The sequence below is a fragment of the Etheostoma cragini genome, chromosome 23 (assembly GCF_013103735.1).
Source record: "Etheostoma cragini isolate CJK2018 chromosome 23, CSU_Ecrag_1.0, whole genome shotgun sequence".
NCBI lineage: Eukaryota > Metazoa > Chordata > Actinopteri > Perciformes > Percidae > Etheostoma > Etheostoma cragini.
Genome location: NC_048429.1, coordinates 14,268,555 through 14,283,830, shown reverse-complemented (window position 1 = coordinate 14,283,830; position 15,276 = coordinate 14,268,555). Strand labels below are relative to the sequence as shown.

The window sequence follows — 15,276 nt, the reverse complement described above, 5'->3', positions numbered from 1 at the left end:
TTCAGATTCGGCATTAGTAAGTGAGGTTTCCCAGTTGTAGCCTCCTTTTCTCCTTTGTCATGGAGATTTTGTTTCAACAAATCAGTACTGACTTCTGTGTCGTCCGGAGTATTTACTGTATTCTGTACAGCCAGGTTGGGTTGACAGAGATCAGAGACTGTTTTATGGAGTCTACAGAGATTAGAAATGAGATTCTAGGCAGGAGTCTGGAATAGATGAAGTCTAAATAAGTATTTTATATTAGTCCATGTACTGTAATATCTCTGTTTAATTTAGTGTCTAGAACTCATATTGGATGCAAAAATACATCTGGTGGTTTGGTGTTATTGATAGAGGTGTCAGTGTAACTACCAAATGGCTGTTAGGAAGTCAACTCATTTTAATAGCGATGTATCGATTTGACCTCCTGCACTGAGACTAATGTCAGCTCACCTGAAGCAAATGGAGTGAATCCTCGGATGATGAAATACGTTGACACAGCGGCGAGGAGGTACAGGCGGGCCGATCGGTACACTTCCTCCACCAACTGCAGCCCCAGACCTAATGGTTTTAATCTGATGAATACAGCGGGAACAAAAAGGAACTGGACACACTGTCAGTTTACAAGACTGGTGTACAATACAGTTGATAGAGGAAATAAGACAGTCACAAACAAAGTATACAAAGGAGCAGCGAATGGTTGAGATTAAACTGTGTGCTGGTAGCTGTATGTACACATCCCTCTCGTCTTCATAACATTAGCCTCCTCCTCACAGATAGAAAAACTGAGACTCCACAGTAAAACCAATTAAGCTCACCAATTAGAACATTTCTGCCATAAAAAAATTAATTCTGAAATAAACAAACCTGAAAGAAATTTTTTTTAGGAGATTTTCTTCTTTGTTACCCGAATAATCTTCTCATGACCCCTTAAGACTGACCTTGTGACCCATTGGGGGGGCCCGTGCCCTAGCTTGGGAACTGTATTTAAAATAGATTAAACTGAATCTAAGATCTGTCACACACTTGCAATTTTTCATGCAGAATGAGTATTGCTCACACTTCAGTAAGTAATGCAGTACACTTACTGGTAACAGAGTATTTCTACATGAATGACTTGGGTGTTTCACTGGAATAATAGATGTGGATACTTGCTGTCTCTCAGCACAGAGCAGTGGGATGCAGCAAACCACACATGACGTCATCTGGCAACCTCTAACAACTTTTTAGCAGCCAGCAGCTACTTCCACAGAACTGGCAGCCCAGGCCGTCCCCGGTTAGCTGCAAGCATTAGCAGCAGCTCCTCCGCCACGAGTGATCAGGATTAAAGCTGTGGGCCGCCTGGCTCCGGTCAGACCTGTTCCCCTCCAGCTGGGCGACCTGGTGCCGACTGTCTGGCCAGCACCGGAGGATCAGCCAAAGTCACCTTTTTTTTCTTTTTTTTTTCTGGCGGGTCACGTAACCTCATCCTGGTGCTGCCTTGCCATTGACCTAACGCGATGACACCGAGGCTTCACAGTCCGCTGCTCCTTGCCAACCAGGCCGACTTCTAGGGACGTCTGTGAACAGCTGTTACACGCAACACACCAGCAGCGGGTGGTCTTTGAATTAGACTTGTCTTTTGTGGGCGATTATTTATGAAACTTTCTTCATAAACAATACATTCTGGACCTGAATTTATTGTGAATCGCTTATTCTGAACTTGAAAAGTCTTACTGGACAGTTACAGTAGGAACAGTAGAGAAAAACAGTGCAAAAGAAGCACACAAAGGGACGCCATACCTAACACACACCAGACAGATAGATAAAGCCTTTTTTGTAACAGGATCATTTAAGGGTGATACGTATTTATAATGTGAAACAAAATTAATTAATTAAAAAACATCTTTGAATACCTACATATCCTAAACATGTGGCCTGCACTTATTATTTTGACATGTCACAGAAAAATCACAGACTTAATTGATAATATGAAAGTTGATTGAATTCAATTTAGCTGCTTCAGTTTCAAGGTCCTGGTATTGTGCGTGCTGTGATGGCTTACTGGGACAGAACATATAACAGAGCCATTGATCACGTTGATAGTACCACCTGCGTCTGCTGGGAAATAGGCGCGTTAGTGAGCTTTACTGGTGCTGGTAGGTGGAATTTCTCTATACCTCTGAACAGAGCCGGTGGCGAAGTTAGCAGCGTTGCCTCACAGCAAGATGGTTCTGACTGGCTTCTTCTTTCTGTGTGGTGTTAGCATGTTCTCCCTGCGCCTGCGTAAGCTTCCTCCAGGTGCAACACTTTCCTCCTACAGTTCAAAGACATGCAGGTTAGGTTCATTGAGTCTAAAGCTGCCGTAGGTGTGAATCGGAGCACGCCATCCCTGTGATTGACTGGCAACCGGTCCAGGGTGTACCCAAGAAAGATACAACGTAAATAAGCTGATGTTCATTAAACTAACCTTACACTACAGCTGTTAACTTTAAGCTAACATTTAGCTAACGTTAATCAACACAATGTCTGTCTCTCGACTTCTGTGGGGAAAAGCTCCAGTTCTCAGCCTGGCTGAGTGGTTGCCACATCCAATTAACTTCAAAATATACAAACTATCTGAGGAAATATACCAACCAACATATCATCGTTATAAAGTGGGCAAGTTAACATGGCAACACATGGCCAATGATTCTGCCATCCCTGATAATAACCTGTAATAACTGAAAGTACTCACTTCTCACACCAATGACGTATGTGATGAGTAATGAAACCAGGCTGTTCTCATAAACCAGTCGTACATATACAGTAGCTGAAAAGTGAAGCACTGTAATTCGTGCACAATCTTTTTCATAAACTTAACTAGTCGTATTGGTGCCTGAGCTTCGCTGTCGTCGCCGCATAACGCTCACTTCTGGTACTTCTGCATGCATTTTTGTAAGGCATCACATAAACCTGTTCCTGAGAATATGTAGATATTTATGTGAGGGACAGGCCGAGAGAGATCCGCGTGCACATCTTTTTCAGTTTGTCATTTCTGATACAGGAGGTGAGGCTGGGGGGAGTCCACCAAACAGATTCTACTTTGTTCATTCTGTCCAAATTTACTGGAGCAATCTGCCTTCAACAGCACGTCACCGCTGGTTTCAAGAAAACGCTTTCAACTGGTGAAACCACAGAATGGGATCAGAGAAATGATGACATTACCGCTGGCAGAATTTTCCTCATTGTTCTCAGAAAATAGAGTTGAAGACGAGACTGGACATGTTAGATGGAACCTGTGCGCCACAGTACACTGCCGCGGGGATTCATTCATCAGCGCTCCACATGAAAGCCTCGAGAGGACGTCAGGTGCTAGGATGATAGGCGACTTTGTGCTTCGCTCCTCCTGCAACTATTGGAATTTGTGTAAAATATCAGCAGCTGATTGACACCCACTGTGCTGGTGTTTGATGTAAATAGGAAGCAAGGGATTCTTTTTCTCCCCTCCCAGCCCCCTTTTCACATTCTATTTGATCTGCGGCTCGCTCAGCCTCGGTTTCATTTGGAGTAAAACAAATTCCCCCGCCGTTGAACAAACAGACACTCTGGAGAGAAGATGAAATAATATAGCAAAAGGTTCCTATACATTTTTCACTTTGACCTTCATCTTCTCCTGACTCTTCCTCTTCTTCTGACTACATTCACGCATCAATGGCCTGCTGACAGTTGTTGGCAGGGCATTAATTTGACGGGTCCTGTTTTGGCTGCGGTGGACGTTTGTTGAGCTAAGTGTGTCCTAAATGGGACTTTAAAAGCTTTGGATTTTGACTTTCTCTTGCTTTAATTCCCTCCAACCACACGGCTGTAAAGTCTGGAAACTCATTTAAAAAATGATGTTTATACAGTTTCTAATTTACAGACTAGAAAATGGACCCCTGAATTTGATCGAGATCCATCTTAAGCAGCCAGCATTGAAAAAATGTGAATATAAAAAGTAGTTCATGATGGGATTTTCTCTTTTCAAAAATAGTTGTAATGACCTTCAGAAAACATCTTTTAATGAAATTGAGCAAAGAGCATAAAAAAAAAAATTACACTTTTAAAAAAAAAACAACCTTGATCATATTTTTTGTCAGTTTGACATCCATTCTCTTTTAAAAGCTTCATTCATAATTAAGTATTTACAGATTTAACATATGACCTACCCATGTTAAAATGTCTTCAAACAAATAGACCCATATTATATATTGTGTTGAGTTGTGTACTGACATTATCCCAAATGTTTCCTACAATTTGAAAACGCAGAGGGATCTGTCACTTCAATCAAGAACATGTTCCGTGTCACTTGGTCGCCGTTGCCTTTGGGCATGCATCGAATGATATGGTTGTCTTCCAGAAGCCGTCATAAATGGACTTTTTTATCCAGTTTCAGGCTACCTTTTTAACAAACACCTTGTAGATCTTGGTTGTTTTTAAATATATATTTTAACCAGATATAAGAGTTTTAGAAATGATATGTCTGGATGTTAAGTTATCAGAAAAAACAAGCTGAGCTTGCCGAAAAGGACAGATTTTTTTAATGTGAAACTGCAATAATCTGTGTTTTTACTGATTTTAATCATCTGGCCCGTTTGTTTTGGAGAGGATGAGGAAAACCCCCCTGAACAATGAACAATGAAGGAACCCTAACCAGGAAAAACGGACTGCAATGACAGCACTGCTCCGCCTTTTGTTATCGTTTGGATTAAAAGAACCCTAGCGGCAGGACATGGATGGGCCTACTGTATGTTTAAGGGGACATTTGGATTTTATTTTATAAAATGAAAGGCAGTGTAGAGGTGATAGTAAAGAAAGGAAAACAGATGATTGACCTGACTTGAATTAGAACCACTGTCTTAAACTCATAAAACCACGAGGATGCCATATTGACCATCGTTTGACTCATCCACACGATTACTGAAATCTTAAACAACTTCACAGCTTAGCCATATCACCTAAAACCCTTAATACAAAATAAATAAGAAAGAGGAATCATAAAAGTTACACCCAAACAGTCTGCTGTAAACATCGATTGGATTTCGTGGAGCACCATAACGTAGCTGTGAGCAGCAAAAAGCATTTATTTAGGTACTTTAAGTCAAGTGTCATTGATGTAAAAAACACAAATGGAATCTATGATGGAACATGACCTACGGTCTCCTACATGAAAGTTGTGTGCCCATCCACCACCGACACCTCCCCAACACTGAGGTCACACTGCCTCCCACGTACGTTGGCTCTGAATGCTGGCATTGCATGTAAAACTGTATGGGGCAGTCAGAATTGTCCAATAATACGTCATTCACTGGGACTGCTTGCTCGGCCTATTTGAATCTTTTGTAAAGTTGTTGCTATTGGTGTCTCAGTTCCCCTAGATCACAGCAATGAAACTGGTTAATAAATAATAATAATAATAATAATAATAAATTATAATAATAATAAAATGTTATAGTAACTGATAAGAATGATGAAAAGAGAAGCCAGGTTGAAAAATAGTGAACATCCCTTCAACCCTTGACAAAATGTCTTCAAGTTAAACGTAGTGTTAGTAACAAGTTAACATGGAGTACAGGGCTGTCCGGTCTCCAGAAACCAAGCCTTTTAAAAGTAACTTCTTTCCTCTGTGCACATGCTTCAGCGGTCTACATTTCTTGCCATCTACACTGCCCTCCCAGAATCCTCCTCTGCTGGGACTGCTTTGTAGTTAGTGATCATCACGCTGTCTTCCAACCTTATCCAACAGTCCTACTCCTGTTAGCTGTGATCCTGTTTCATGCAGAGGAAGAAGTAAAGGAGGAGACAGACAAAGGAAAAAGAAAGTGAGAGAATCTGCTGGTCTGTGTCCAGGTTTTTTGTTTGGTTCCCCCCCGCGTGGCCGTTTTATCTCTTCAGCAGCGTCTTAGTGTTGCTCTGTGTGTGGCCTAGTGGCTCATAAACATGTGCCCGTCACGCAGGATAACTCTAGCATCTGAAAGCCTCCGAACACACCAACGCACATTTTGGACAGCAGAAACATCTTTCTTCCCTCCCCTCTCTCCTCTACCACCCATCCCCTTCCCTCCATTTCATTTTGATGGCTGATGGTTGGTGCAGAGCTTTGGGCCTTACAGTACTTTCATGATGTGAGCCAAACCCATCTGGGACTCAATATCCTGTTTACCAGCTCTCAGCACTCTGAAAACCACAACAATACTGAGCTGAGGCAGAAGTTCTGAACTCATTACAGTTTGTTCAGGTCACGGCCAAGGTTGAAGTCTTCTCCTTCTCCCTAACTCGGCCTCGTTGTCTTCAGAGCTTTTTACTGTTGCTTTTTTCCCCCTCTCTGTTGTCATGTCATGCTTTGTGGGCAAATCTCCCAGAAACCACATCTGAAGCGGTTGTGGTGCTCTGACTGAGCTTAATAAAAAAAGTGAGCTGTTTGATATTGCCTGTAGATTTGAAATTACGAAAATAAAATGATCAGAGGTGGTATATTTCTTCTAAAATGTAGTCTACAGTGACCCAGTTAGCTTGCAATTAAGTACAGAATCTCCAGTATTTCACTGAAGGTCTCTTAATGACACTCTGGTTCTATTTTATTAGATTTTTTCCTTCTGTTCATTCTTATTGTTCAGCTTACCAAGGCTGTTGTCGGCTGCTGTATTAGTTAGTCATGAGGGGGATGTGATCTCTCTGCTACATGACAATCAGACAGGAGGTACACTGACAGAATAGAGGAGAACAGAATGGAAAGACTAGACTATTGTGGTTACTGTGACACAGACAATGCCAGAAACTGGGGGAAGAGTTTGCTAATGTTAACCTAAACAAATAGTTTCTAACTAGTCATACAAGCTTGTGTAGAGAGAGTCTTTTCTCCCCAAAAATGTAATGTTCCCAATCCCATTCAACTAGACTGCTTGCTGAACTACGTTAGTAGGGAAAAGTATCTTAACCCAAATGACATTTGTTTTATAGATATCAAATATGTTTCTAATCAAAGTCCACAAAAGGAGGATGTCGGGGTTGATGGATGGATGGGTCAAACAAACACGGGACTTTTAACCCTGGTTTGTTTCCCGTGTAGAACCAAACGTCAAAGTTGACTTGTTTTAACTTACAAACTTAACTCCCTTCATGTACGTAACATACCTAACTTTCGTCATGTACGCGTCCTTGGTATGAGGACATGTTGAACAAACGTTATTTGGGAATAAACATGTTAGCCTGGAAATGTAATTGAGAATGCAGTTTATTTGCTTGTAAATTTTAGGAGACATGGTTGTGTCGAGATAACAATGATGACGTTAGTATGGTTATGCTAGCTTGTACTAAATTCATTCAAAGGTAAAAAAAAAAAAGGGGCACAAAATTCACTCCAAAACTGCAGATTCAACATTACACTACAGGACAGTATACGTAAAATAATTAGTGTTCAAAGTAGCACATTGGGAGGTAAGGGTAACTGTGCAGCTACCTGCTATAAAACTCAAAGCTATTTAAGTAAACGTAACTTTTATTTGGTTTCTGTGCATTTAACCAAACATACTAATCGTGACACTTACAGTTATAGATATAAAAGGAAACGAACACAGTCATAATAAGGAAAACAATATCCAAACAATCATGGCTACAGGTGTCTACGATTAGTTTTATTTTAATACTGAAGCAGGTTCCTATGTATTTCATCCTTGAATACAGTGTTCTGAGATCGTATTGCTCCCGTCTGCCTGTTAGAAACATTTGACTGGAATAGGCTTTGATGTACAGACATGAACTACTTCAGAGAATTTTTTTTCATTTATTAGACATGGAGCTATAATATATTCTATCCATGAGCAGTGACTTAAATCTACATACATATGAACAGCTTTTTGAGCACAGAAAATTATCCGCTCTATTTAGCTACCCGTACCGTTATTTATGAGGATAGTTAAATATTAATTCTGGTGTTGGTTATGTGGAAAACATACAGAGCGCCTTATGTGTGTTTCCCTCTGGCAGAGTTTCAGGCCCTCCACACACCCTCACTGAGCTGTATGCCTTGTTTGGCTCACTCTGAGCCCCCGGGCTATTTAACCCGAGGGCTGTAACCTAAAGACCTGATACTGGCAGCCTGTGGCTTTCAATCTGACCGCTCTGCCTCACTTATCGGGCAAATAAGCCGTTTTAATTGCTTACACAGAGCCCTATCAGGCCATGTAGCAAGCATGGAGATAAGGGTTACACAGACTCAGGCATTAGTAACAGGATGAGAGGACCGCAGAAAAACAGAGCTGCAGGGTCCCGAGAGGACCAAGAGTCAGGAAATAGCTGTGGCCATCCTATTAATTTCAAACTCACAGAGCCATTCCTCCAGCTTACTGTAGGGCTCAGGAGGCTGCTGTTGTTCTCCCCAAATCAAAGCAAATTCAAAGTACCTCCTTATGATGATGGTGTACTGACATCACCAATGGGCATACTGGGAGTTAACTATGTGTAAAATCACGCAGGTTATTGTGACAATGTCAGCTTTTTTCTTGCAGATAAGAAAAGAAAAATGTGGAACATTTGCTGTTAAGTCAGAATCTTATTTAGCCCAGCTGCTTGAAATTTGTCATGCTGATATTTATGCAACTTACAGATGCTTACAGTACACACAATACAGCAAGGGCAAAGGACGTCACAAATGGCAATGTCTCCAATTAGCCCACATGGGTCATTTAGAGAGGAATTCGTATGGATTTCCTTCTACACTTTACCGCTTTATTTGTATATTTTAGTGTTTTTTAGTTAACTTTCAGTCATTTCACGGACTCCTGTGACCTTTCTTTCCACAAAGATTTGGATGGTTGAAGTATAACTGTGTATTGTTTTGACCCATGTGGCCTGCATGAAGAGCTAGTAAACACAGCGGCTGGGTAAATGTCAGCTACACTAGGCTTCTAATGAGAGCAGAAACTAAGGAGAGGGCTGACACCATCACAGGCTCTGTGCTGAAGCTCATTTACATTCTACTAGGCGACAGCTGGAGATATAAGGGAGGAGAGGGAGAGAGATGGAAACCAAGAGGGAGAGAGAGCTGGAGAAACCAAGAAGCAGCAAGAGAAAACATGTAAGTTTTCTCAGACACAGAAATGATAATTATTTTCTGGTTATAGAAAACAAAAACCAATATTTTTCCATTACCAATTGCAATAAAGTGCAATAAAGACAATGTTGCAACACTACGGAGCCTTTTAGAGTCATTTAGCTGGTTGTTTTCGTTTTTACGTCTGCAGCTTTTGTTTCGGTTCAATCTTACATCACAGACAAAGTCGGGAATTAGCGGATGAACATATTCAAACATTTAGCTGTTAAAGAGACCGTTATTTCCCTCAGGAGTTGGTGGCGACCAAAACAGAAATAAAAAGGAGAATGTATATTGGATGTGCATTTGCCAGGTGGACAAACATTGTTTCATTGCAATGTTGTTTGCTGTCTGTTAGATGTGTAAATAGGCAACTGTTTGCTAACATGTTTGCCATAATCAACTTTATGAATTGATATGTCAAAGCTGTGTTTACAGCTTCTGGCGCTGTTCCAAAGCGGTCCAACAAATCCTCCAACCCATATAACTACATAGGTCGTTTGTTTCCTCAAATACAACCCACAGGACAGTTTCCTGAATATGCGCCCCCTACTGGGGGCCGGAGATCAACATGTCCGTATAACTAAACATAACGTTCTTAGTTTTAAACACATTAACATTGTAAAACGGTTGTAATTTGGTTAGGTTCCGTCAACAAAAAACTTGGTTAAGGTAAGGAAAAGATCATAGTCTGGGTTAAAATAAGTACAATTGTTATGTAACTTGTCAGAAAAATGACTTTAGGTTCTGCATAGAACATGAACAGTCGTCTCCTTGGCGAAAGTAATAATCATTCAAAAAGTTAATGCAGGTTCAATAAACTTTAGACTGAGCGAGGATTAAGCGTTAAGAAAGAATTTGGTTTCAGTTCAATACTAACTAATATGAGAGCTAAAACTAGCTGTACAATACATCATTGCACTAATATTAATAGGCTTATGTGGTAGGATGTAGGGATGAACAATATGTCATGATTTGCGATGTCAATGTGTCATTGCTAAGCTACATCCTAATACTTTTCTTTAGCCATGAAATGATTTGCCAACCAAAAGGAACATATTTGCTTTCTTTGAAGAGTCCGATGAGAAGATCGATAGCACTTTCATGTCTATATGCTAAATATGAAGCCACAGCCAGAAGCTATACCCAGAGCGGGATCTAATGCCTAAAGACAACAGAAAGTTTCACAGACAGTCTCCCCACTCTTTAATGAAATAAAAAAAGCTACAACAGAGAAGAGAAATGGATCAATTTTTGTCAGTCCTATTGATGCTCAAAACAAGACTTAGTATTGATAGCATTAGTGCTTCAGGTACTGTTCCACCCAACCCTCGACTGATCCTCAAGAAAAGGCATGACACACTCTACGTGAGCAGAGAGATAAGATTATGAAGCCAGGAGCTCTGCTGCTAAATGTAGCAGACTTTTCAAATTCAGGCCAGCAATATTAGCCCTGGGTAATCTAGTCGGCTAGCTTGGTGACCTTTCAACAACATTAATGCCACGATCATCAATGAATAATAAAAATACGTCAATTTTTTAAAATCTTTTGTATGTTAATTTCTATTACGATAAAAAAAAAGTAACAAATTTATCAACATTTTTTTTGCTATTAGTTTAGTGTAAAATCAAAACTAGTCATTACATAACATGCTCTACTGTAGGCCTATTATTAAATCATGTAACACAAAAATTGCTTGCGTATTTAAGTGTGATCCCGTGGTCTTACATCAGCTGCCATTCTTGCAATCTGACAGAAAAAAACAGGCTTTCTGATGGAGAATAAGAAGCAGTGGAGGAGTCAGTGAGTATCCTCACGTCCTAGCAGCTCCCTATCCACCCTGGCTCAATGTCAAGCTACTATACACTTGTAGGAGAGAGAAAGAAGAAATGCAGTCACATTGGTACAGTACTATGCCAGAAACGAGTAGCAGCAAGCCTCCAGACTGCAGAATTCACAGTCTGAAGGATCTGGGATCTGTTGATTTGTCGATGTACATGCCAGATGTTGCAGGTGCTACTTGAGATGGTTGACAATCTGTTATAGTTGCCCGGAAATATTTGTGTTAAAAATATTCAATTATGGCCTGTAAATAGGATGAGTGACGACATGTTTTTTTTTATTTGTTCAGCCGAACAAAATAGCTTGAACCAGAGACAGACAGAACTTTAAGCCTGAATTGTAGAACATCAGAACCAGCTTTAGTTGCACTTATCAATATGTTTTCCATAAGTAATGAGTTGAATGACTGTTGCTGGTAGGGACAATTACACAGAGAATTAGAAGGGCACTCGCAGAGCCTTTCCCAGTTGTGGACTCATTTTTCCGATTATTCTGAAACCAATTAAATGCAGCACAAATATTTGAAAATTAAAAATACGATGCATTTGACCCGTGATTTGGATCTGCTCCAAAATGTAATGGGTTCTTCCTGGTCCATGCTACACTCTTCCACCAACTTTCATTAACAGTGAGCGACTAGTTTTCCCATACCTTACTATCATTCAAATGAGCCAAAAAAACAAACAAAAACAACCCTTGGCAGAGGTAATTATTGTACCTGCAGTTCCTCTCAGCTCTTCAACGTTTTACCTTCACTATTCCTAGCGCCCATCATACTGCATGATAGTTATAGGTGCAACTTCTGACAAATTCCTTTTACTGAACCGGTACGCAAGAATTAGACGTAAATTGAGTTTAAGATTATTGGGACATATAACCATAGTTAACGGTGTTAGCTTTAGAGCCGCCAGTGCGATTTTACCTGTTGACGTTAGCTTCATATTCTGATTTTACTTCATTTATTTGGGCAACATATGAGTGTTGTCGATCTTCTCATCTACTGACCTACGGTTTTGATTTAGTTTCGTTGCTGTCAATTTTTTTGGGGGGGGGGGCATTTTTTGGCCTTTATTTGACAAGACAGCTGAAGACATGAAAGGGGAGATAGGGGGGGGAAGACATGCAACAAAGGGCCGCAGGACAGAGTAAACCTCCACATATGGGCGCCCGCTTGACCAACTGAGCTATCCGGCGCCCCTTTTTTTTGTTAAAAAGGCAAAAAGCATACAGGCACAGTTACAGACAAGCTAATGAACAAAGAGGAGTTCTTAGAATCTATTAAGCTATACATTTTATCACGTGTTGGTGGAGAACAAAACAGAGCGAATAGGAAGGGAAGTAAGTAAATATTGGACATTCCCATTGGTTTCCAATGATTATACAAACATATCATTTAACAATCATATGTCCATGTTAAAGTTGCAACATGTAGCACCTTCAATCTAGAAATACATAGTGGGCGTTATAAATGTACAGACTTTCATCTGCATTGTTCTTACTTACTGTATGACATTTCTTGTATATCAGCGTCCAAACACCAGAAGCCTGGCTTTACAACAGGATTGTCTGATGTCGGTTAAGTCCTGTTTCAGTAATGTTTTGGAAGTAGTTTGTTTATTTGTCTAGTACAGCAGATGACACCTCTGGTCAGGTTGTGGTGAAATCCAAATATGTGTGATATACTGCACTGATGGAGGGTGTCACATTTGTCAGTGATAGATTTGAAAAGGCTGTGCCACACAATGCCCTAAGACCAGTCTTTGCTAGATCCGACTGTTAACAGAAGGATGACCCAGAAAGCTCCCCAGCTGTCGTCTTTTTCTTCTTCGCTGCGTGCGCAGGTGAAGGATTGGTTTGCTCCTGATGAACTGAATGTTTCCTTTTCAGTCAGTCTGAAGGTTACAACGCAAATCAATTCCTCAAATAGTCAACTTTAATGAGTTAAAAGCAGCATAGGAACCAATTACATTGTCAAGCTCAAGGTGCTGACAGCTAATTACAAAACCCAGAGTGAGGAAATGACTTGCAATCAGCAGTCTCTCTTTCACACCTGATTGTTCAGTCATATTTTATAGACAGTACTGTATGTGAAAACACACCCACCACTCTGATTGGTCCAATTATAAACAGAGGAGACAGTCCCATCATGACCAGGTGAGCCACCATTGATTCACCACATTAACCCAAACTATAGTCTGCTCTGAGGAATGAATCTAACTTTAGAGGGCATTATTTGTCACTTCTACCCTGTAGTAGTATGTGAGCAGCAACAGTCTTTTTCTAAATTCACAATTAGCCTAGTAATTACTTTGTTTCTACTTTAAGCCCCTATTTACTAAGGGGAGATTCACAAGTCACCAAAAAAAAATGGGTTGCACCACACACACTAGTTCTATTGTAGGGACTAGTTGCTCCTAAATATTTACAGCCAGTAACTGCTAAATGTAGCTGTTGCTTAGCTAAAGAATTTACAAAGCTAACTAAATCCATCTTACGTGAGCCTGTACCAAAATTGTCGCTAACTTTGGGGCTGACCCCTTTCAATTTAATCAGCAGTTGGAACTCGGCTTGGTTCTTGAGGAGTCATAGCATTTACATTCATAACTTTAACCTTGCTAACCATGCTAACTTCCTCCTAGCCTTCACACATACCCTCTCTTCCTCTTTCTCTCGACCACACTCGCTAACGTTAGGCACACAACCAATGTACTACGAGTTATTCTTTAAAAGGATTCTGCTACTAGTAAAACACTAAAAAACTAAACTAAAACATTTAAATAAAAATATATGAAGCTGTCAGAGGATGCCATTTAAGAAAATGTAATCATCCGGTTGATTAAATATCAAGCAATGACGATCTGCTGCAATAAATTTCTCTTCCAAAATGGAGAAACCTTTTTTGGGAAATATAGCTCCATGGTTACCCATTCAGCCGCGCTTTGTGGGAATATTAGAATGGCCAGCAGGTATCTGTGCCCGATCACATTGTATCCTGTGATTCACCAGCCAGAGTTTGACTGCTTACTTATGTGACGTTGTGAAGTCTGTCTCCTCCAGTTTTCTGTCTGCTGAGCAAATAATCACAGACAAAGAAACAGCTGACTTGTAAATGTGTCGGGCTGTTCTCTGATCAGAGGCATGGTGTCTATTTGAAAGCTTAATGATGCCTCTGGGTCACAGTGCTGTGTGCAGAAATCAAACAAAATATCAGAAATGTATGACTCAATAGCATGACATGATTCTAGGAGTTGTTTCAGGGGCATTAAGTAATTATTACTGTTATTAACAGCTATTGGCAGCAGTAGGAGCTGCAATAAGTTATTCTCTTCCAACAAAAAAACAACACTACAACCTTCTCTTATATCTTGGGGTTATAGTGCCTTAAAAGAAAACTCCCTTTTTAACCCTGTAAAGATTAATCAGAGCAAAAAAGGAGAAAAAAAAAATCCTTTTATACAATTCTACAATAGAATAGTGATTTTTAGTATCGTCCTCCACTGCTGAGTACTTGAGGTTGTAAGACCGTTTAAGCATCAAAGTCCCTTCTTGACCCTGGGAACAGTACTTGTGACAAAATATTCTCAACTCAAAAGGTCTGCTTCCTAGCTCACAGGCTGATGAAGAAAGCTTGTAAGGCAATCAATGTTCAAAGTGTGAGCTCCCTATTCATTTAAATTCAGCTAGGTTCAGACCGACTTTAGCCCTGAGTGCAAAAACAATATTAACACTTCTTTGGGCTTCTTTGCCTTTAATGGACAGGACAGCTATGCGAGAAAGGGGAGAGAGACAAGACACACAGGAAATCGTCACAGGTCGGACGCGAAGAATGGACCTCTGCGCCGAGGCACAAACCTCTACGCACATGTGCTTCCACTCCACCAACCGAGCAAACCTGGTCACGCTCCTTTATTCATTTAAACCATGCCCCACAGAGGGCTCCAGTAAAAGAAGTACAGCGCTATCGTAAAAAAGTTGAATGTGGCTCAACTTTTGCTGCAATGTGATATCATTTAGGAAGGCTACAATGGAGGGGCTGTCACAGACACACACGGTAGTCTGGCAAAAAAATCTATTATGTGCAAACCTCCATACAAGGTACAACACCTTGCAGTGGGTAACATTGCACTAATTTCACTGTTTACTTCACTAGCATCGAGATGGAGGAGAAAATGATTGCTCGTTCTTGTGCAAACCTGTGGTAATTGAGTGTAATGTGAACTCATGCAGTGTCTTGAAAAACTCAGGAGCAGCACAACTCACTTCACATATACTACGTGAAGATGATTCAGGATAGGAAAAATAAGTTGCAGGCGGCCGAATATCTCAGCACAGAGAAAATGTGTTGCGTTTACTTTCTCTATGGCCT

General features: G+C 40.5%; 1 protein-coding gene across 2 annotated transcripts in view; it reads left to right on the top strand.

The window, feature by feature from the left end:
• Positions 1-15,276, top strand: part of LOC117938711 (chemokine-like protein TAFA-2) — a 65,543-nt gene that overhangs the window by 1,826 nt on the left and 48,441 nt on the right. The window lies entirely within an intron of this gene.